Genomic DNA, 23984 nt, shown 5'->3' with positions numbered 1-23984 from the left:
ACGTATAAATGTCAAAACTATTTATGTAACGATTAGTTTAATCTGACTGTAAAATGGGCTGTGTTCAGTGAGTATTCTTAAGAACGCTGGAACATTTTCCTATATTTATAATAATTCTCCATTTTTAGTTTAAGGAACTTTCCAGTGTTTTTTGCCTAGAAGTTTTTAGGTGTTCCGGGTTCAGCTGAGTTTTTGCTTTGAAAGATGATACCTCTCTACACTGTCTTGTGGGAAGAATACGTAAGGTGTGTAAAAGGAAGACACTGATTATACCAAGTATTTCCCTGAAATGTAGTATAAAGTGTAATTACTTCAGAGTATTATTGGCATAGATTTTGGTGTTTCTGAAGCTATGTGAGATCTGCAATACCACGTATTTGGGAAAATGATGTTATCCCTATGCTATAAGTAGGAGAAAAATTATTTCACAGTCATGTGAGGAATATATCACAAAAGTCATAGAAATATCATTCTTTTCTCTTTTCAAAAATCCCAGAAAACATGAGTTTGTTAGTTGCCACATAAAACCGATATATTGACTAGATAAAGGAAGACACCAAAGTGTACATTGAATGAAGTTGATAGCATGCAGATCAGGAGACAGAAAACAAAAATGGAGTTTTGGATTATTTTCCTATTCTGTTTTCTTCAGTAGTCAGAATCCTCTGTGCTTGCACAGACCATCATTTAGTTAGTGAGAAATTAGCTGGAAAACAGAACTCCTTAGCAGTTGCAGAGCAAGTAGCAGATAAACTGTGGTAGAACAAGGTGTGAAGAATACCATAATAAACACAATCCCCAATGGAATTTTTATGCAGGGTGTTTTTTTATCGTGTGTGCCTTTCAGGTTCTGAAGAAAAAGTGTGTGCACTTCTAGGATAGTTTTATGTGGTTTTTCATCTTTCACTTTGCAGATGGCAGGAAGAAAAGTTTTGGGGTTTTCCATATTATTCCACAATTGCTTCTTTCATACTCTTTTCCAATGAGCAGAACAGAAAGCCCGCACACTGCTTTCTCGGCCTTTGTGGAAACGCTATGAAACATTTATAGAAAGTCACAACTTAAAGTGTTAACGTGAGGGGTTTCCTGTTCATGGCTGTCTCCTCTGTGCTTTCCCAGAAAACCCTGAGGCCTTGTAGTGGCTTTCCCAGCGAACTCTGGGACATTGTAGTGGCTTCCTCAATTCTGAAGGATGCCAGAAGCCTCATCATAGCTCTTGCTGTGTCTGCAGTCTGCTCCCCTGTCAGTGATTCCTCAGTTTCTTTCCTGGGTTTTGTCTTGGTCCTCTGTCTCACAAAGGACATCCTTTGGTAGCTGTCTTATCTTCAGGCTTCAGGTGACAAGAGATGGCCCTCCACACAACATTTAAATGCAGAGGGAGAAGAGAGGAAAGGAAATGGGGCTGGGAGGGAGGGGTTTGATAACCAAAGCATCCCCTCAGCTTTTCACTGATGTTTAAACATTCCCCTGCTTTTTTTGTACTGACAATTTAGTGTATTCTGAGGGAGCATCTTTTGCTGAAAATTCCTGATTAGTGTGTCTCCAAGTTGGCATATGGATTTCTGACTAGAGCTTATCCTTCTCTGCACTTTTCATTCTCATACAATATAAAACTGTCCACTGAGAACACGTTCTGTTAGACGCTAACATGCAAGTGTACAACCTGACTGCTCTCTTACAGCAGTTTTATGCTTCCACACTCTTTGCTGGGGCTCTCTTTCTTTATTACATAGGTAGTAACTGATCAGCCTGTGACTCCTGATCAGGCTGAAACACAGAAAAAAAGTTGTTTCTGTTTTCAAGGTGTTAGGGGAGAGATGTAGAGAGTGTGGTACTGGGAATTCATCTTAATTGTTCAGACAGAGAAATTAATCCTGATTTCACCAACTGCAAGAGTATGGTTTTGTAAAAAAATGGAGAAGATTGGGACTGATACAAAATATCAGGATTTCAACATCTCTTTCCTCAATGCACTGCAAGGAAGATTTCATCAACTCTGATCCAGGGCAGGGGAGTGGAACAATAAATGTGTGAAGGATGCAAAGCATAGCCAGAGAGGTCTATTACATAATCTTTAAGAGAGAGGAGCCTGTGTTTCTGCAAGGTGTGAGTCCTTGGAATGTGAACTCTTGACATTTTGCTGTACATGGGCAGTATCTAAATGTGCTTGCCTCCTCATTGTCTGGAAAAGGAACACAATGCAGAGCAAGATGGCATGAGAAAGAACGAAAGAAAACCTGATCTCTAAATGGAGAGTCTCATTTGTACCAGCTGACATTCACACTCAGGTTTTCATAGCAAGGTGCATAGCACAGATTATCAATTATCATGTTGATTATTAAGACACATACATGGAGAACAGGTCATCTTTTTCCTGGGTCATATCCATTGTTTATTCTTTTTGTTACTTCTTTCTGTTATTTGATATTTTTGTTTCTGAGAAGAGCTGGCAGTATTCTGTAACTCAGTGATGTAGTTAAAGATGGCATCTCTGCTGATACACTTGCACAGAGGTACAGTTATTTCAGCTATTTGATTTAGTTTTCATTTTCCCATAGAGGAGTACTTAGAGACTGAAGACTAATTGATACAGATCTCACCTTTTATGAACCTGCATTAGGTTATGTTTTCCACACCTAGCATGAAATGCAAGTTAAAATACAGAATGGTGTTCAGCAGTTTGATCCAGACGAGCATTACTACAGTATGAGCATCACTACAGTACGAGCATCACTACAGTAAAGTGTTCTTTAACATAAGGCTGTTTTTCTCTTTGTGTCTTCTCTTCAAAAGGGTAAAAACCAAAAAGCTTTACTTTAACACTCAACTAAGTGCAGAATTACACAGCTGTAATATAATTACATGTAATTTACATGTAATTGCATGTACAATGTAAAGAGATAAAATGACAGCATTTCAGTTCTAAATAACTCAAATCTCTGTTCTTTTAAGGATTTAGTGCAAAATTACATTCTTATTTAAAAAGCAAAATCCCCATACATTTTCTCAACACTGCTGTCTTTTGCGTCTTTACTCTCTCTCTGCATTTCCCTAATTCTTGCTTTTTCTAGAGCCATTTATCCAGTCTGTCTTGGTTTGTTTTGAGAGCCTTCAGCATACAAATTTCAGTGCGTCCAGAAGGGCTTTATTGCATCTTTGACTTTCCTTACCCTCCAATTAAACAGAAACCAAAACCTACTTTGTTAATTGCTTAATTTCTTTCACTAATCGTCATTGTTTTCATATCTACATGCAGTAATCTATTCATAGTGTAGTATCATTAATTGAAAAATAATATCACCAGCCAGCTGCTTTTGGTGAGAAAAACATCTGTTACAATGCCCTTGTAACCAAATGGGAAGTGCAAATGATGGTCTCCACCAAAACTTATTATTCAGATTTTGCTGTACTGATAACAACACATGGATCTTTCCTGAATTATAAGCAGGCAGATGAGCTTTGTCTATTATAAATGCATAGATTTTACCCAGGAGTTGCTGGGAAGCTGTCATTTCTGAGGCACTCATTTCGTACATTTTTTTTAGTTCTCATAGTAACATCTCTGATTTCCCTTTATTTAGTCTTTCCAATTATCAGTGGACTTCATCCAAATTAACAGTGGGCTTTCTAATTGATTTTGCTTATATTTCTTTGTTCTTAGATTTTGAACAGAGAGCCAAAAGCTGACTGTCTACGGAGGAGCCTCTTAACTTCTATACTTGGCATGTGATCGGAGGATTCTCATTACTTTCCTTTTCCAGAAATACTCACTATTGTTGAGGTTTTTTTTCTAACCTTTTTTTCCTAGCCTGTCCTAACTCCCTGTCTTACTAATGTTTGAAATACATCTTGCAACAACACAGATTTGAAAACTCTTTGCATGCGGCAAAGACCATTGAATAAAGTGAGCACAAGCACAATATTATGAAAGAGTAGCCTGTTAATTGCATTGGGAGTCCAATCTCAGCGGATTTTAGATGTCTTTAATGGTAACAAGTAGGAAAATAGGAAATTCTGCTTAGATACCAGAAAACAGTTTTTTTTACTGTGAGAGTGGTAAAATGCTGGAGCAGGTTCTCCAAGTTTGTGGAGTATTCATCCTTGGAGGTAACAGGAATTGGCTGGGCGCAGCTCTGAGTGACCTGATCTGCTTTGAGCAGGTAGCTGGACTAGATGACATCTGGAGCATCCTTTCAAATGCAATTTTTCTGTGAGTCTGTGTTTCTTATATAGGTATCCATAGCTGAAACAGTTGTATGCTCACCAAGTAGCTACTGAAAAGAAACTGGGTCTTTTATGACTTGTTTTAGACTTGGATCATGTCCAAGGCTTAATTGACTATAAAGAAAGCCTGGGGTGTTTGGTGATGAGTTCCACCCTAGGCAACTGATATATTAAAAATTTTCCACAGTGCTAGTCAACTTTAACTGAAACTCCAAAATGCACTCCAAAATTCATGCAGTGGTATTATATATTTTCCACAGCCAGTTATAAAAGTTAGTGAGTACCATGAAACAAAGAGGAAGGGAATAATTTCTCCATGTTCTTGACATAGCAGATAAGAAGTACTGGGTTTAAATTCCAGCAAGTGAAAGTTATATTAGCAAAGTGGGAGGAGAATCTTTGTAACAGTGAGGTTAGACCATAAGATGAACTAGTTTAAGAGGCAGCAGAGTATATTTTTAAAGACTATTGGGATTTTTCCCTTCAGTCTTCTCTTTTTTTTTGGCTTAAGAATCCAAATTCCTTGTCTTCACTGTTATCCCTTTTTCCAAACCTCTAATTATAGTGTGGCTATCTAGCTATAACTTCGGAGAAATGGAGCTTCTGAGTGGCAGTGCATTGACTTCCTAATGCTCATAAGGCAGTTCAGTAGGAAAGCCCGGAATAAACCCTGTTCTCAGACATCTTGTTGCATGTAATAGGTGTTAGGATCTGTTTCTGGGACTGTGCTACTCCCGTTTTCATACTCAAGCTAGAATGACTTACCTACCCCTTCTGTGATATGAGAAGGAATAGAAAGTAGGGAGCAGTGGGGCTTAGGTGTGGGTGTAGGCTTCTTGCTCTCAAATAATCATACATTACATGCGTACATAATGTACATACATTAGCATGGAAGAAGTGAGCCTTGAGTATTGGGAGGATTAGGCTGTGGTAGCTCCATTAGTCACAGCCCTGAACAAAGCAAGAAGGTCACTGAAAACCTCTGGGTTTGGCATTAATGAATGTGAAAATGGAATAGTGCATAATACTTTTATGCATTTGTCCCTCAAGTGTGCCTATAAAAGATGAATTGCAAGAGCTCAGCCACTGATTATTTCTTACATGTTGATGTTCACTGAGGCCAATTGAAAAAATTTGTTTTTTTCCAGAATATTTAGTGCTGCAAGCCTGCTCTGATACCCCAGAAGTTTTAGCTTGATTCTTTTTCAGTATGTAACTACATCTTCTTTATTCATAAAATAGGTTTTAAAGCTTTTACAATAAGCACTGGTCATTTTATTGTTTTTGTTTCACAGTCGCTGAAGAACCTGCATGTCTTCAGTGTACTGTTCATGGTACTGAAGTCCAAGGACACAGTGTAACTGTCTGCTCTGAAATAATCACTACAGATTTCCCTAGTACTCTAGAAAAGGGTTTTTCTGTTTTATTTGGGTTAGCCAATGGATAAGGCAGATTATAAATAATTGTGTTGCCAGGATTTTATATCTTGCTTGGGAAAAGAATTGAGGGAACTGGGCAGAAGGTTATAGAATCATAGAATGATTTGGGTTGGAAGGGACCTTTAACAGTCATCTAGTTCCAACCTTTTGGCCATGGACAGAGACACCTTCTACTAGAGCAGGTTGCTCAAAGCCTCATCCAGACTGGCCTTGAACACTGCCAGGGATGGGGCAACCACAGCTTCTCTGGGCAACATGTGCCAGTGTTAGCACCTGCATAGTGAAGAACTTCCTAATATCTAGTCTAAATCTACCCTCTATTAGATTAAAGCCATTGCCCCTTGTCATACTATGCAATAATTTGTCTCTCTCAGTCAGTGTCATTGTCAGACAAAGATACTTTTTGAAGTTAGCATGCAGCTAGTAAACTAATAGTTTCGGGTTTGCATTCAAAGCAATATCTCTGTGTGTATGACAAATGTTTGGGTTATTGGAAATTCAGTAGAGTTATGACATAATAAATTCTAAGAACTTATAAAGGTAGAATTTGGTGAGGAGATTGTCCTGTGTGTTTGTGTATGTTTGTGTGCTGTATTCACAGGATGCCTCAAGCTGGAAGGGACCTCAGGAGGCCTCCAGTGCAAAGGAGGGTCAATTATAAAACTAGCCATAAGACAAAGTTACTAAAGGCTTCATCCAGATGGGTCTTAAAAACCTGGGCAGTGTGCAGGCACAAAATAAAGTTACATGGTTGTAGTTTTTAAACCATGATGAAATATGTGATATTGTTGGAACATATAGTAAGGTTTCTAAATGACAGGCTGTAGATAGGTCAGTGAAGGTACGGGTACTGATGTTACTATTCTTTCATTTCTTGGACTCCCACACTAATACTTGTGATACTGCTTGTGATACTGAGACAAAACCTGATTTCCTCCATCCCTGGATGCAAAGGTGCAGTAGAGGTCTGTAGGAGAGCAGTGTTATTTTTGCTACTCCAAAAGATTTTTTGAGAACTGAGTTTGAAGGACACATTCATCAGCATCTAGGTTCATTGAATAGCCAAGTGTATGTGTGCATGCTGGGCCTTAGAGCTGGAGAAAAAAGGACAACAGTCAGTGACCTGAACTGACTGCCACATCTAGTTTTCACTGACCTTTTTATTTTAAATGACTGTCTTGCACTGCTGGCTCGCAGGGATGTATGTGGTACAGTTTTGTCAGCCTTTCATTCAATGAAATTAATCTTTCTGCTGAGGGGAGCAGGGCAAGATCTTGTGGTCTTTACTCAATTCTACTAAAGTAACTCACATGAATACACTTCCTTGCATATATAAGAATTTATAGATGAAGACCCTAAATTAACATCTTCTTTTCAAAGTAGTATTAGAAAACCAGACCACAATCCTGAGAAACAGCGCACTGTATTTAACCAGGACTTTTAAACTTCATTTGATATAGTGTGAGTAATAACGTGCACAAGTTAAAAATCTGCTATATTTGAAAAGTAGAAGTTGTGGGGGACTCTTTTCTAATCATAGAAAGCATTGACACACAAAAATTACCAACAGGTGAAATATGGGTACATTCATATGGAGGAAAATAGTGCTCCATGCTAATACTCTTCACTAATGCCTGGAACCATGCTATAATAATTAATCCTCTTTGTCCTACTCTCTAAAGCTAAACCATTAGAGGATTGGCTAGCACTTGAGTGGAAGACCACAGCAGTGCCATAGGCAAGCCAAGGAATTACTGAACAGCCCCTGGTAGAAAAAAAATCTGATCAGTGAAAGTCTTTACTTGGCTCCATTATTTCTGCTGAATTAGAGTAACAAAACAGGGAAAAAGTCTTACTGAATGATTATGTACTGTATTTTATATAATTCTTGTTGCATCTCAGTGACATATAACCTGGAAAGGATAGAAATGTTTTTCTTAAGTGAACATTCGTTGATAATCACATTGACCACTGAACAGGTGAACTGGGTCATTGTGCACAGTGGTTTAGAATATGTTCAGATTTTACGACAGTGACTTAAGTTTGTGAAAAAATCAACACATGAAGAAAGCTCTCTTAGGTATATAAAAGTGATAGAACTTTTACAGGAAAAATGATGAAAAACGATACACCACATTTTTTATTAAAGTGTAACAAGAGTTTTTGCTACTATAGATGAGCCTGTGACAGAAAGGAAAATATTAAGAGTTGTATTCAACATTTGACATATTCTCAGTATAGCATAGTCCTGACATCAATGATTTACTTTCACTAGTTAGTTTAGCACCTGAGAGACTACATGTTGATAGGAGATAGATTTCCATCATTTGTTTTCACTTACCCAGTTGTCTTTCAGTAAAAACGAAAGGTATGTTCATATTTTTTCTACACCAAATGTGCTTTCTCGCTGTTTATTCATGCTTTCATACCTGAGATGCACAGAGCAACAACTGTAGTCAAGTGAAAAGCCTGAACCTTGTTGTTAAACCTTGCTGAACTTGTTTGACTCAGTTGTTGCCTGCTTCTTTAGTTCAGGGTTATTGCTATCTGCATCAAGAAGAAGCTGAAGCACAATGAAAGCAGGAGCAGTTCATGCCTAAGGAAGACTTGACTTAGATAATCTGATATTACCAAGCTGTTTCTGATATGAAATTGAATGCAATTGTAAGCTAGTGCAGTCAGAGTGACACAAGCAGTATGATAACTCACTATGCCTTGGAATATGAGGCTAAGATATTAAAGGTAAGACACAGACTGTTTTAAAATGTACAGCTGAGTGATAAAACAGGATATCTTACCTATCAACTTCCATGACATTTTTTCAGAGTGCTGTACATCAACAGAGAGGAAAAGGGAAAGACAGAATCTCCATCTAAAAGCCTGTTCAATGTGAATAATACAGGAGTTGAAACATGCTTTTTTCAGCACTCAGTTTTTCTTCTCAGTCCCTCTTCTTTTATGTATGTGAATGCATTAGTATTTCCTAACCATCTACTTAAAGTGTCACACCATGGAAGATGATTAATGATTAATGATTAGGAGGGATGAGAAATTCAATGCATTGCAGTGGAGAAAGAAAAAAGTTGATGGCTTTGGAAGAGATCCTTAAGAAGCGAGACTTCATCCATCAGAGATCAGACTGCCCTTAGTCAGTTGTTCTATATTCTGAGAACTGAGAAGATGCTGGGAATGATAACTTTATAGCTTTTAATACCGACTGCTAGATTTTGTTAAGCAGTTCTCAGTTTACATGCAAAATGCTATGATAACTAGTGAAAACTTTGCACGGGAAAAATCTTACAGATTTGTAATAATGATAGTGGAAAGGTTTCATTACTGTGTAGTACATTTAAACTTCTCATTTCTAAACTCTGGGATAAGTGGGATTTAAATCAATACTTTTACCCCAAAAGCAATTCTTACCTGATGCAAATAAGAAATTAGCTTTTCACTTATAGAGAGGAGCTGGGAAGAGTAATGCAAATGAAAGCAGAGACATGTTTACAACGTAAAATATTAGTTGCAATATAAAATTATCCAAGCACATCAACAAGTACTAGTGTATAATATATGCTGTATTTCTTCTTAGCAGTTCTTCAAATAACAGTGGTACTGGAGGTGGAATAGAAGATGTTCACTAAAGCAAACAAATAGCTTTTTCGGGTGTGATACAAACCTGATTGCATGCAAGTCTGTATATTAGGCCCACATAGAAAAAGCAATAGTATTTCCAGCAAACAGTTTTATACAGACTATTAGATTTCTAGATCCCCTGCCTTTGTGGGACTAAATACAGATCTGCAAATATATACAAGTTTTGAGGAAACTATTAAAAATTATCCTGTACATAGCCAATGTATAGCATCTGTGTACTGATCTGGCCTTGAAATATGAGTCCAAAGTAGATTTCCTGTAGCAGTATGGTATAGTTCAGTCAGTTCTGCACTTTCTTGGGAAAAAGAAAAAAAGTAAAGAGAGAAATACATCAATTTAATCAAAACTCTCACTGGAAATGGGTGGGTGGATTTCAAAGCAAAAAACCCAAAAAGTAAGTAATTCCAAGATTATATGGACAAAAACCCCATAGAAAATAATGAAATAAGACATTTTTTCATCACACAAGAAGTTGCAAGTGGAAGAAAATAACATGTTTATACAGTTCTCTTATAGTGTATCATTTCTCAAATTTATATTAAATTATTTCAGTCATCGACAATTTTCATTATTCTTTGGTGTTAATCTTTTAAATAAGATGGGATTCTAAAACCTTGTTGTATATTGTTTAATTAGTAAAAGCAATATGCGGAGAAAAACGAAAGGATATTAGTGAGAAAACAAAATGGAGAGCTTTGCCCTGAGAATTAAAACACTGCTAAAGTCAAATATAGCAGCAGGAAAATTAATCCAAAGTTGAGCAGCTAACAGTAGAGAAATGAAAACAAGACAAGTGACATCTTGTACTTTGATATAGTGTTGACTTTCCTCTCATTGTCATGATTACATGTTACAGAAAACACCTGTAAAACCACAGATTGTACATTCGGTGCTTGTTCTTCGCTTGCATACAGTTATTTCTCAATACTTCTTGCAAGCTCTCTTCTCCTTTCCTAAACCACCACTTACATAATTGTAGAAGATAAATCTTTTATTCTTTCCTTGTGCTTCCTCTGTATTGACGTGCGGTTTCTCATCTCATATTTTAATTATGAAGTCTTTGGTACAGAGATGTTTGGCATAGCTGAGCTGTGCACAGCAGGGTCCTGATCAATGAGTAGGAATCACATTACAAATGGTTGTTACTAATAATAACAATGAAAGTGTTTAAAAATATTTTATTAAAGATGTGAGCAAGGACATATTTGATGGTGAATTTTTCATCTTCTCAAAGGGTTGGTAGCATGCAACTGTTTTTATACTGCTAGAGATGATAGGTATTCTATGAGAATGACCTGAGAATATTTGATTTGGGCTTGAAAAGATTAAGCCATAAAAAAGCTAACAGAAAAAAGCCTGATTCCGGTCCCATGTGGACTGTATTTTAGAACTACTCTACTGATTTCTATGGAGCTGCACCCCACTTGCATGACAAGACATTAGATAGTAAAGAAAGCAGCGGGCAATAGTAAATAAAAACATCACTTCCACTAGAAAGTTTCAATCTGGAGGATTTAAGATCACAAAAGGAATAGTGGGAATGCTTGCAATGTCAAGGAGCATGAACCAGAAGAGGTCCCAATTTTACTCAAGTGAATTCTTCAGTCTTCTACTGAATAGTCAGGGAACCCTGAATTTGTAACTCAGATTTGTCTGATTTTAGGGGTCTGACCTGAACTTGTAAGGTACGGACTGTCCCGTTGAATGCAGTCAAGCATTCCACTTGGACTGCATTCACAGTCTGTTCTGCTAGTGTTGGGTGAGAACAGGCCATCTTCAGATCGTTCAGCTGCCTCACAGTTGGCATGCTATTACAGATACAGGTCTTTACAGGGATTTAAAATTGCTTCTCCATGGCTTGAGTGAGGTTGCCCAGTTCCCTGGTCTGGCCTTGCCAGCACGTCTTGCTCTTACATGCCAACAGCTAACAAGGGCTCAGAAGGGAGTTAGATGTTCCATAGTTCAGCACTGGCATGAGTTAGATCTGTTTGTTTGTGTGGAGTGGTAGTGCTGGGTGGAGGGTGGTGCAGATGCATGCAAGATTAGGCAAGGTTTTTGTGACTAACAGCAGTGTGTAAGTCTTGAAGTTAATGTAACTTCATTTACATGCCTTAGGCCCCTTGGCAAGTAAGGACTACTTGTCGTCTTCTCCTCTTATATATTGCAGACAATAGAAAATCTTTTCTTTATATATCCGGTATGAGATTGACTCAAAGGTAGTGAGAAAGGCAGTAAGCCAAAAAGCAGGTAAAAGTGAGCCTAAGAAATCATTGGAATACCTGTAAAATTTATTAGTGTTGGGGTCATTGGTTTTAAAAGTAATCTGAAGGGCCAGATCCACTGCAAAATGCAAAGCATAGTCATAGTGTACATACTAATGAATTCTGATTAATTTTGAGTGTGTCCTGGTGCACATGGGCAGGTCTGCTGCAGAGGTGGAGCATGTCCCTTGGGTGTGCTGAAATCTTGGTGCTTTGTGGCAGAGAAAAGTTGTGTTATGAATTTCTCAGAGGAAGACTTGCTCTCTGCTGCTGTTGTGGCTGGCTGCCACTCGGGCAGCAGCACATCACCACTGCGGGCACCTGCTGGCTGAGAGCATATTACTACACGAAGAGGTTTGGTTCTGCTTCATGGTGTGTGTACAAAGTTTGGTGAAGAAACAATTTTGATAAAGGGAAATCTGCATAGTTTTTTGTTTAACTCCTCCTCCGCCGATGAAATGCATGTTGATACTAATTTTCCTGTATTATCAAAACTTTTTTGGTCATTTTCGTTAGAGGAATGTTTCAACCTGTTACATGTGTATCCAACAGGCATTTTGTATAGCATATGCTGTTATGCCAGTACTTGTGTAGACTATAATAACATTCAGGAAGAAAAGTAAAGAAAGTTTTATTGACATAAGGAAGTTCTTTCCACTTTTCTTTCCAGTATTGTATCTTGTTTAGAGTTTTATCTTTATTTTGAATTTGGGATTTTTCTATAGGAAATAATATAACAATTGGTTTTAAACCTTCGAGCTATGGTTTAGTGTTCAGATCTCTTCTCCCGTGTCAATCAAAGTGCTCAAGTTGTCACATTAGTTAGAGTTGAAAATAATTTTATGTGTTCCAGTAGTGTGTTGCTAGATCTACTAATCTTACTTAATTTGTTAACTGCCTAATTCTTTCAAATATAGAATGCATTGAGGTACAGAGCAAGTGTTCTCAATGTTCAGCTCACTCCTAACCCAAAGTCAATAGCATGCGGAACCATTGAAATACTGTTTTGAGCCTCTGGCAGAGCTTCCAGGCCCATGGAGACAGCTCATCATTTTTTCTGTCTATTAATGGCATTGCCTTGAAATCTGTAAAGAACTCATCTGTAAAAGTCTGTGTACTGGGTTCATTTCTGTATTTATTAAACTTGTATCTACATTCCAAGCCTTGAGGCATATTTATGTCTTGGAAATCATAATCCAAATAAGTTACTGCTGTAGTAGCAGGCACTCTGTGTTCAAGTAATCACCAGTCATTGCTACAAGAAGAAAAGGCAAAATGCTGACATAACAAGTCTTTCCAAACCCTAAGGAGTATGTGTATTAGCCATTAATTCAGCATAAGGCTCTGTTAGACAGTTATATGCTCAATTTTGTGAAGACGCAGGAATTTTGGAATATACCTGAATCGGAACGTACTCTACCTACAGTATAAGTCTTAAGCAAGATTAATAGATTTAGCATTGATAACAACAAGGTGTCAGCCAATTTCAGATGTCACCAAGAATATTTAAAAAAATCCAAATTTAATTTTTAGCTGCTCTTTATGTAACTTTTCTGGAACCAAAAGACAAGCCAGGCTACTAGGCTACAGGTACTGCTGTTGATTGTGAGTTAATAAGGAGCACTCCCTTTCTCAGGGAGGATATCCCCTCTGTTTAGGGTAAGTGCCACCAGTGTTTACAACAGGTGCAAAAGAAACCTCTAGTGTCTCAGGATTTCCTCTAGTGTCTATAAATGGGCTAACCTGATAGCATCAAAAGCCTTTCATATCAAATGATGCAACTGTAAAATGCATGCGTTTCTGTTTCTCCAGTGTGTATAGCAGACATCAGAGGTGATCTAGAACTTGTAGTCATGAAGTTAATTTCATAGTAGATAACTAATCTGACTTTATACCATAATTAGCATATGGAGTTTTCATATTAATGACAAGGCCACAGATATAAAACAAACAAGTTGTCAGAGAATGAATTATTGAAAAGAAAGTTGGAAAAGTCACTGCTATTTTTAACGAACAAACATAAAAAGTTTGGAACCTTGATCTAACTAAAGTAATGTTTAATCTTAATTGATTAAGAAATTTGAGTAGAGTACAGAGAAAAGAAAAAAGTTGAAACCACTCAGAGTGAAAAGGAGGAAAAGAAATAGAGGATAGAGAAGTCCCTGTAGCTAAATCTTGTCTGAGTGTTCTGTTGGTCTAGAGAGCATGGCAGACGTTCTTGAGATTTTTCAGTTACCTAAGCAAGTTTAAAGAAAGGCTTTTTCCCCCTCCATGTGTATCTTTCATAAAGTAGATGAAATTTTGTAGCACAATACACAGAATCTGCTAGGTTCATTCTCGCAGACCGTCTGAAGTATTGCATTTTTCTGAGAGGTGTCACAAGCAATCTTGTCAAAATTTGCCTGCATGGGTTTGTTTGAAGTCATAAGCAGTTATGATATATATAGTAAGTGTTCAAGAACCTTGAAGAAAAACAAGGTCATGGCCTTTTTGGTATTCCCAGTTTATCATCTAACTGTGGGTCTTGAAGTCTCAGATATGGGGTCTCCCTGCTTGGGTGTTTTATCCACCTTTCTATCCTTTCTATCTATTGTACCAGCCTGACTTCTCTTTAAAAAAAAAATAAAAATTGCTGTGTTTCTCCCTGCCCCCCTGGGGTTTGGTTATTTTGGTTTCGCTTTCCCATCTCATTCTTAGTTCTGGTGACAACTGTTTATTTAGCTCTTAAAGACTTTGTCCTGCTTTTATGTTGTTTTTTGTTGTAAAGTTGTTTATCCAACACTCCAAGCAGCTTGGTAGGGAGAATGGAGAAAGAAGTTCATATAAATAAATAATTTGTGTTAAATGCAGAAGACTGTCTAACAGCAAGATGCAGTAGAATATGTCTCTTCTGGTAGAGGGTGGGCCTTTTCTTTGATAAATTGGTGAAATATTTGGAGGACTCCCCTTGTGTTCAGAAAGGAATGGCACATTAAAGAAAGCTGTTTTGTTGTCTGCGAGTGACTGCATTTTGTGGACTGTGAAGGTTAGATGTGTTAGGAATGCAAATGAGAGATCTTGCCCTCAAAGATCAGTAAAATAATACGTATTTCTACAGCCACAGCCACAGGAGGGAACCATCAGGTATGGTTGTAGCTATTTTGGTGAGTGTCTGAAAGGAGACCAAAGATGGTTGACCAGTTAAGCCATTAGCAGGGAACCTGTTTGCTAACATAGGTTCATTTTTTATCATGGCAAGTCTTTTAAGGACTCGGCTTCTAGCCATAGGGGTTATGCATTGAAACTCCAGATTGCAGTGCCTAATTTTGGTGCCTTGAGGTCAAGTGAGGTACTCTTTACACTAGAGAACTGTGTGCTCACTGTCAGAGGCACAGAAGCCAGCACACCCGCTTCGCTAGCTTAATGAGTTGGATGTGCTGAAGAGAGAAGGATTTGTGGTTTATGATCTGCCTAGTTTTGTGCATGGGAAAATGCTTTCCTTCACAAAGAGCTGCAGATTTGAACTCTCCCTTCAGGTGCACACGCAAGCCTTACTTTCTTAACCAGTATAGGTGGTAAAAATGGCAATCTATAGATAGCTTTTTTTATCCAGTATCCCACTCAATACTGTTTTCATTCTGGACATTACACTCAGGTTCAGTTCCCCTCTCTGGGTCAGAGGATACAAACATGTACTAGCTTGAAGAAGATTTTAATACTTAGGCTCTAAAATGCTGTAGCATGAGAAGTGTTCAGGCTCTTGTGCTGCTAATGGTCCATTGCTTTGTTAGGCAGTATTAAACAGGTTTATCACAAATATTAATCTAATTCTACAGTGTAGTAGGGAAGGTATTTTACCTATTGGTTAGGTTACCTGTTGGTTAGAAGGCAGAGACCTGGCTTCTAATACTTGCCTCAATGAATACTTAAGGTATTTTTAGGTATGAGGAGTGAGTAGCATATGGACCTCAACTGTTATTACTGGAAAAAACATAGCTCGAAGTTGGTTGTTTTCCAGGTTAAAGCATCAACTCTCAAGGACTTTCCTCAGAAACCTGCTGATTGTTGCACTGAGGACAGGTCTGTTGTTTTCCTAATCCCACTAAATTTTCAAAATAATCAAAAATCGGCTCCTCTGAGTTTCTTATGCACAATTGATTTTTCTGCAGTTATTTTACATGATTGAACTAAAAGGTAGTTTTAATCACAAAAATGCAAACCCTAAGTTACAGAGAAAGCGCAGTTCAGCAAAATTGATTGCAAATCATAATGCTGTACTGAGTGTTTGAGTTCAAATCTTTAGGACCTGAGAAGAGTTCATCTCATGTGAGAGAGAGGACTGAAGTTTTTTATGACAACTGAAGAAGACATTAAAGATCAAAGATACTGGTACAACCTTACACCTCAAATGTTTTTTGTGGTTTATCTGTTTCTTTTTGAAAAAAAATTGCCCATGTCAGACAATCAAGAACTCATCAATATGTTTTCTTGTGCATTTGCCAATGCAATTTATGGAAAGCCATAATGTATGCAGAGGTTAGCAAATGTGATTCTTGGAAGATGGGATGTGCCTATTATCCCTGAGGGATTTTACTGTTGCTGATTTTTCAGGTGATGAGCAGTAATATGGATCATTAGTTGTCATGAAACTTGGTTTTCCAGAGGTGGAGAATTTATTACCCTTACTTTCCCCCACTCAGTGATTTCACACTGTGCAACCCCACTTTTCACCTGATTCCTCTTTTACCTGCACCACTTCAGACTTCTCACCAACTGCTCAATGACATCCACAGACTAAACTTTTCCAAGGCAACATAAAATTTCCTGAAGATCTGCTCTGAGATTCATTCCTCCTACTTCACACTTCTGTGCAGCATTTCCAAAGGGAGATTTGTGTTCTTACTCGTTGCTCTGTTTAGTTGATTGCCGCCTACATGTGTTAAAGCTTTGAGAACTGATCTTTCAGAGTTGAGTATGTTGTTCTAGTATCTTTCAATAAGTATTCCTCCTGAAGTCTGTAAAGAAGAATCCTTTTCAGGCTTCTCTGAGATCATCCAGCTATGTTGCTGATACATGCTTGAGGTTGCTTCTTGACAGATTGTATTCAATACGCCTAGTCTGAGATCACTGCTTGTCATTACAAGACCTCTGCATTTTTCTTCTGTAATGGTACTAACACCTGTGCATTCAGATCATAGCCCTCAACAAGCTAATGTCTTTGTTACTTTCATTGCCATCTTATTTATTTCTGTGTTCTGCATTCCCTAGTAGTTACCTTAAAATCCACAAAACATACCCTGTGTTCTAGGCCCATTTCTTTCCAAAACAGTTGAATTGTCCTAAGTTCTTTGCTTCCTTTAAGACTCAATTTAAAGTAGTAATAAATATTAAATTAGGCTAAATAGTTCTGAAGCTGCTTCCAGCTTGTTCCCCTCTGTAGTATTTCAGAGTTGAAGGATGTGATTTATATAGTCTGCCAGGTTACCAGCTGTATGTGAATTCGTTTCAGAAGGAGAGAGTGGTGAGAATGCTGGGAACCATGAGTAAAACTTCGGAGTGGCTATTTGCCTCTGAATGTCACATTTTACCCCTAGGCTCCCTTCGTAGCCTTGAGGAGCAAAGTAGGCATCTCTGATGGACAGCACTAGTAAACCACCTTAGGGCTTGTAGGGGGATGATGTGAGTTGTCCTCTGTGATGTTCCCCATTGAATACAGAGGGATCTTAGACTGACTGTCTTGGACTTAGTTGTTTTGTTTGTCTTGCCTAGCTCAGATGTGTAGAAACTTCACTCCAGATTTATATTCCCTATAGAAATATAGGGATTGTAGTATCAAATCACTCTAGTTGCATGGGGTGGAAGAGAGTAAAGACAGAGAATATGACTTTCTCATATACTGTGGGAAGGAGTGTTTTCTGGCTCATGGAGATGCCTGTGAACCTCTCTGCACTAAAAGTGTATTTCAGGGAGACTGATACTGATAAAGTTCTGTGTTGCTTTTCATTAAGGAGAAAACATTGGCACAGATATACTTGAATTTAATTATGCTGCTATTTTGGAATCGATGTGCTGTAGAATCAGTATGAAAAGTAGCTAACTTTTGAAAGAGAATCATGATTTTGCAGGCAAAAAAATTACAAGGAAAGCATCAAATCTATTCTCTATATAAATGTATAGATAGATAAATACTCATACAAGCATGGGAATAAGTTTGTACATTTTATGTACACACATGTGCATACATGCCAACTAGAAAAGGGATTAAGAAATGTCTGTGTATGTAGAATTTACATACAAAAAAAATTCTTAATGTTTTATTTACAACAATCCTCTCATATGCACACGTATACCCATAAACAGAGAGTAAAGTTCTGCAGCACCATAGTGTCAATGTATGTCTATAGGATCTTGAAGTTTTTTGAAAGCATTCATTTTTGCACCACCCAGGTATCTACTCTGTATTGCTTTTATTTGTCTAAGAATATTTTCATCCTCTGAAGTGCTGTGACAGGAGAAGTAGGACTCGTGTCTCCTGAGACCTAGTTGTTCACCTTAATGCAGGGACCTGAAAGGCTGGTGAGACAGATTTCCCCAGTTAAGGGTTAAGTATGCTGGTTAAATGCCATGAGAGATAGGAAATCCTATCTCTAGAAAAGTAAAAATGTTATTGATTAATTGATCTGGCTTTATCTTGCATGTGCATAGCAAGGTATGTAAGGGCCCAACCATGTCTGAGTTCAAATTGAGATGCCAAGAGCTGGGAGCTCCTACCTGTAGATCTGCAGTAGCAGAATTTGTTTCTGGTACGTTTTCAATGGCCAACTGAAAGTCAAAATCGGAAGACAGACACAGTGCCATAGTCTTCATTCACCTGCACCTTGGAGCCTAAATGAAATCAGGAGATAAGAAGCATGTTTGCTTGTCTGTAGTCCTTCCATTAATCTCACCTGTTCTCTAATTATAGAGGTGATTGATTTTTTTCTTTTCTGTCCATGCCAAAGAACCAGAATGGCAGAAATACATCCCAAAATACAAGTTCTGCAAAGAAAAAGTTAATAAAAACCTGGAGGAAAATTGTTGCCTTAGGAACACATAAGAAGAAGGTCTCCTTCACTGAGATCAGTCCCCTGCTCTTCCAGTCAACCATGGTAGTAATCCCACTCATACATTTATCATATCCACTTTGCCTTTATTGGGCCATTATTTAACTACTGCTTTGCAGCATCCCTGAGCCATCTGTAGGTAAGTGGTGACTTGCCTATGGTTTTGTTTCCAGAGAAGTGGATCCATAGTACATGTGCCTGTGTTCCGTGCAGAAAAGAGCTGGTTCTGCAGTCTGCTCTCCTCCAGTGCTGCAGAGAGGAGTGGAGCTGATTTATGTGTTCTTTAAAAATCATCTTTAGATCTTCTGTGACTGAGAGAACGTCTCCAAAGAGTTGATTGTTTTGAATGTAGAAATTTGTTTTGCTAAGTTTGTCTTAATTTCTCAGTCATAATAATTTCTCAGTACCCGTTCAACAGTGCATAAGTATTTTTCTTGCCTGGACTTATATAAAAAAATTTTTTTTTCCTTTTGACTAGAACCAAAGAGCATGAGCACTCTGTCCTTCTTACCCAAGCCAACTGTCCACAGTTTTTTTGGAAGGCAACGATATTCATATCTTCATGCTGTGAGAAACATAAGAAAAACAGTAGGAAGAGAAATTGTTTTTTTCCTATTTCTATAATTTCCACTATGGAGTGAATTTAGGAATAGCAGCTATGGCTGGTTTCTTTTGGACTTTGTTGATTACCTATAAATAATTAATTATGTTAATAGCATAGTTTGCTTAATATGGTTAATGTAGATTTAAGACCAGTGGGGTTATAGATCATGTCATCAGAGTATGTCGCTCATTTTCACAATTCACCCAATTACCTCTACTGAAGCTGATAGCTTCAGTTTACCTAAAGCAGATTTCCCAAACGGGCATCTGTTCTTTACTTAGGAACATGAAAAGGTGGAGTGTTCCCACCACTTCCACCGGAGGTTTGTCACACTGTGGCCCTTGGCTTGTCCCCACTGCTGTTGCTGCTACAGGTATATAAGCTGAAGATGAAAAGTCAATAGTTCCAGCAATGATGTCTGCAGTAAACTAATCAGCATTGGCTGGACTGAGATGTTCAGCTGATATTTTGTGTAAAGAGATTTTGTAAATCAGTAGTTGTCAAAATAAATATTGACAAAAACTTTCCTGCAGAGGATAACAACCACTTCTGTCCTACTCTTTGCTGTGGTTTAACAAGGTGCTTTGAAGACTTGGTGTCCCTATTATCTTTTCCAAGTAACCATTTTAAAAGTTTATGTTAATAAAATTCCTACCTTAACTCCTGAATCTGCCCAATGTGTAGTTCAGAGAGAGGATGCAGCCAGGAAAGAGGTATTCCTGGAACCATCAGGTATTTTTTTCTCACAAACTTGGTGTTAAATACTTCACTGGCTTGGTTAGATTAAGACCAGGAGACCAGGTATTTTTGGAACTCTAAATAGCTGCATGGTTTCTTTTTCCCAGGTAGAAGTCACTGTTTGAAAATACTCCATGGAATCCCTTTCTGCACTATGTGTTCGTAGGGATTTCAGCCATTTTGTAATGAAATGCAGACATCTGTGAGGCTGTTTTATGACTTGTGTCTTGCATTAAGTATACTTGACAAGTTGCTCTGAATAATTTAGTCTATTATGTCTTGATTTAGCTTCAGCTCTTGCAAGATTTATTTTAATATAGACTACCATAATGTTTTTCAAAGGTTCCTTTTTCTTCAAATCACAGGCATTGTCTTAAAATAAATTGTTAGATTTTCCTTTTTTTTTAATAAAATACTGTACTGCATAGTGCATTTATTCATAAAATGAAACTAACATTCTTAACCCTGTTGTTAAAATACGTCAAGTATTTGGCAAATGACTGGGTTGAGTTAATGTCTTATCTTTTTTTGATAGAGATGTTTCAGCTCCTAAAAATGTTTCTCTTTGCCTATTTGGTGACCACATCGTTGTTAGGAAAAGATTATAGAGGTGCATCCAATAAGAAAGGGGTTATTTTGGTTTGGTTTTGTTGTGTTTTTTTTTCTTCACATATGAAGTAGGTAAACGAGGACATTCATCTGACTGTTGAAGCATCCAATAACTCAAAATGGTCAGGAAGGCACCTTTTCTGGGCGAATATTTGCCCCCAAGAAGTTGGATTTGCCACCTCCAGCAGCTCAATGCCTATAGCCCATTAGGCTGAGAGGCGTAATACTTTCTGAATGACCATGCTTTACTGTTTTAGGATCACCATTTCCTGAGCAGTACCATTGAAATCTCTCTATATATTTGAGAAGTCTACAGTTAAAGATAAATAGTTTATTCTATTACAGTGAAAAGCTAGGCATTAATTTCTGTGTGTGGGGATAGATACAGAGAAGGTATGTGATAATGTGTCTCTTGATTTAGCTTGGTTTCAAGGTAATTTCTGTTTCTCCTCAGCTCCCCAGTCGGTTCTTGAAGCTGCATGGAGCAAGGGTCCAGTCCTTTTGGTAGTACTAGTTCTTAACACTTTTCTTTCCCCAGAGAGAATACAGACATAGTGCGTTGTCTTTCTTTGTATCCCTTTTCTCTCTCTGGTTGTCAATTCACCCTTGAGGAACCCTACAACCCTTAGCATTTATAACTGATGCAGCCAGGTCATCAACTGATGTCTCTCGTAAGCTAAGGAAGTGTTTGCTGGTGAAATTGTAGCCCTTATTAGGAAAAAAAACTGGAATTCCTTCCTCTATTGCATGTGCCTTGTTGGGCTTAACACTTCATCTATTGTGAGCAAATCTCTTTACCGAGTACAAGCATGTGTCTTCTTAAAGATATTGTGGATTATGTGTTAGCTTTGTATTTCTTTACTTGAGAATGCTATTTAAGCCAACGTAAATAGGAATGGTGAAGCTGAATCATTAGTAACAAACTAGAGGCTAGAATTTATGGCAAATAAATGAATTTTCAGGCCACATATTCAGGTCACTTACAAATGAATATTTTCAAAGCTGGTAGGATCTGTGACATACCACTTTTTCTCTTCAAATTGGAAGAAAGACATGATGCCATCTTGGAAGTCACATGGATGTTCATTTCCCTCAAAATAACCTATTCAGAGGTGCCCTGTCAAGTGTCATCATAATTGAAGACATACCAATAAAAAATGATGCTAAGTATGCAGTCTTGTATCAAACCAAAATGATGTTGAAGGTTCTGTTTCCTTACTTGCCAGATAAATCTCTCAGGAGATTAAATGCGCTCCACTGTAAAAAATATGTTCCATAAAGAGCTGAAAAGATCTGCTATTACTGCCTGATGGGGATGAATCCAAAGTGTAACAAAACTTTGTGATAGCAAAGCATTCTGATGAACTCAGCTCCAGAAGTCTCTACTTGTGCCTTACACTGCTCCTTGTGGTTATGCACATATACTATGTCATGGTGCCCCGAAAGACTTTACAGGCAAGACATGTCTTTGCTGAAAAGCACCAGAGGCTTAATGTTTGTTTTCAGACAGGCAATGGAGAAAACCTATCTACATTTGAAAGTATAGTGTGAGGAAAAGAAGGTTTTCAGAATTTCAAGATGGACTTTGTGTGGGTGACTAGGAAAAAGCTTGTCTTTTATGAAGAAACCCAAAAGATCTTAAATGGCTGTAATTATTTTGACTTTGGCATACATCTGAAACACATTGCCCCCAGCAGCAGAGAGCCTCAAATGCTGTGTACTGTGGAGCTAATTTACTTCCAATTCAAAGGCAAGAATAAAACCTACTGACTAGTTACTGTGGTTTCCTGCAGCAACTGTGTCCTCTACAGAGGCATTGAGCTAATGAGCCAGCACAGCTCTGCTTCCAAATTGTGAGATTTTCAAGGATAACAGGATTTGGTGGTACTGTGTGTCCACAGGTCTATTAGAATAAAATGTTATGGCCTAGAAAGCACATGTGGTTTAAAAAAATGGGATGAAGATGGAAGGAAGTGTTCTTATGTAATTAGCCTAAGTATATATTTAACTGTTACCATACCTCTAAAACGTTTTGTGTAGTTGCACCGGAAATATTTGTTGGTGGTACAGGAGTGGATAATGAGTTGTGCATCGCTAATATTTAAGCAGCTGCTCTGAGCTGTGAATCATGTTTCCAACAGTGGTGTGTGGTACCAGTGGTGTACACAGGCTCATGAATCCCTTTATTCATGCCCATCTGTTAAGATGGCAGTGTGCCCACATGCAAGTGGATCGGTCCCTTTTCTAGAAAGCATAGTGCCAGACTATTATGAGTTTGGATGGCAAGCTTATCTAATACAAACAGCATCTCTGTTGCAGGAAATCCCTTCTCAGTATTGAGATTGAAGGGTTAATAGATGACTTGATGTACTAAGTTACCCTAGAGGATGTTTTATATGTTGAAAGAAACTACTGAGACATGGACGACTGCCCATCTCAAAGCACAGCACGGTACCAAGAAGCAGCATCTGATGGCTTGTTCCATAGCAGAATTGCCTAGAGGCAGCCCAAGACAGCTCCTGCAGACAGGCAAGGGCAGATGGTGTTGAGCAGTGGAACAGATCGGATGTATCTCTTCACAGTATCTCCTAGATGCTTGTTAATGGAATTAGCCCAAAAGGCATTATCTTAAATGGCTGTGTCATGTCCTTCATTGAACTATGCTGAGTATTTGCAGGAAATTCTTACATTAAATAAAGAAGTAGGTAGTTTTCCTGTAAAGCTTTTTTGGGTTAATGGGGCACAATTTTAAGAGAAATTTGGTTATTTGAAAATGAGAAAAAAAAGTAATAATTTTGCATCGCTTTTATCCAGTGCAGGTGACTTCCACTTCAGACCCATAACCAGATAATTCTGATGCTCACAGTCTAAGCTCTGTATATCATTTCCAAGTATATAACATGGATAACATCCCTGCCCACAGCGTTAGGAACTTTATGATCTTTAAAGGTCCCTTCCAGCCCACATCTTTCTATGATTCTACAACTGAGAACAAAAATAAGAACAGTTCAAAAGTGAACACTTTGGAGCTTTGTGAGTTAAGCTCCTGCTCACAACTTTACATGACAATTCCATGTATTTTTAAAAATATTTGTTGTCTGACTACTGATCTTTTGAGACATTATAGCATTGCCCATTCCCCCTCAACATGGAGTGTAGAAATTTGATGATTGAAAAAGAAAATGAGGTTTTGATCTATTCATGTGATTTTTATGGCTTAAGAATCAAAGTAGCAAGCAATTTGTCTTAAATACATTACAAAATTGATAAAGCTGGCTACAGAGGGTTTGGCTTAGTCTTCCTAATGCAGATTGTTATTTGACATATAGTGAAGGGACTTCCCTAAAATAAGTGCTGAAGTAGCTTTCTAGTC

The 23984-nt window shown here is 37.9% G+C and overlaps 1 protein-coding gene across 2 annotated transcripts in view; it reads left to right on the top strand.

The window, feature by feature from the left end:
* Positions 1–23984, top strand: part of GPR158 (G protein-coupled receptor 158) — a 194448-nt gene that overhangs the window by 112869 nt on the left and 57595 nt on the right. The gene's annotated exons all lie outside the window — the stretch shown is intronic.

Source organism: Pezoporus occidentalis, unplaced genomic scaffold (genome assembly GCF_034315485.1).
Source record: "Pezoporus occidentalis ecotype Australia unplaced genomic scaffold, CSIRO_AGI_Poc_V1 ctg40, whole genome shotgun sequence".
NCBI classification, from domain to species: Eukaryota; Metazoa; Chordata; class Aves; order Psittaciformes; family Psittacidae; genus Pezoporus; species Pezoporus occidentalis.
The sequence above is the reverse complement of the archived record's forward strand: the minus strand, read 5'-3'. Positions and strand labels throughout refer to the sequence as shown.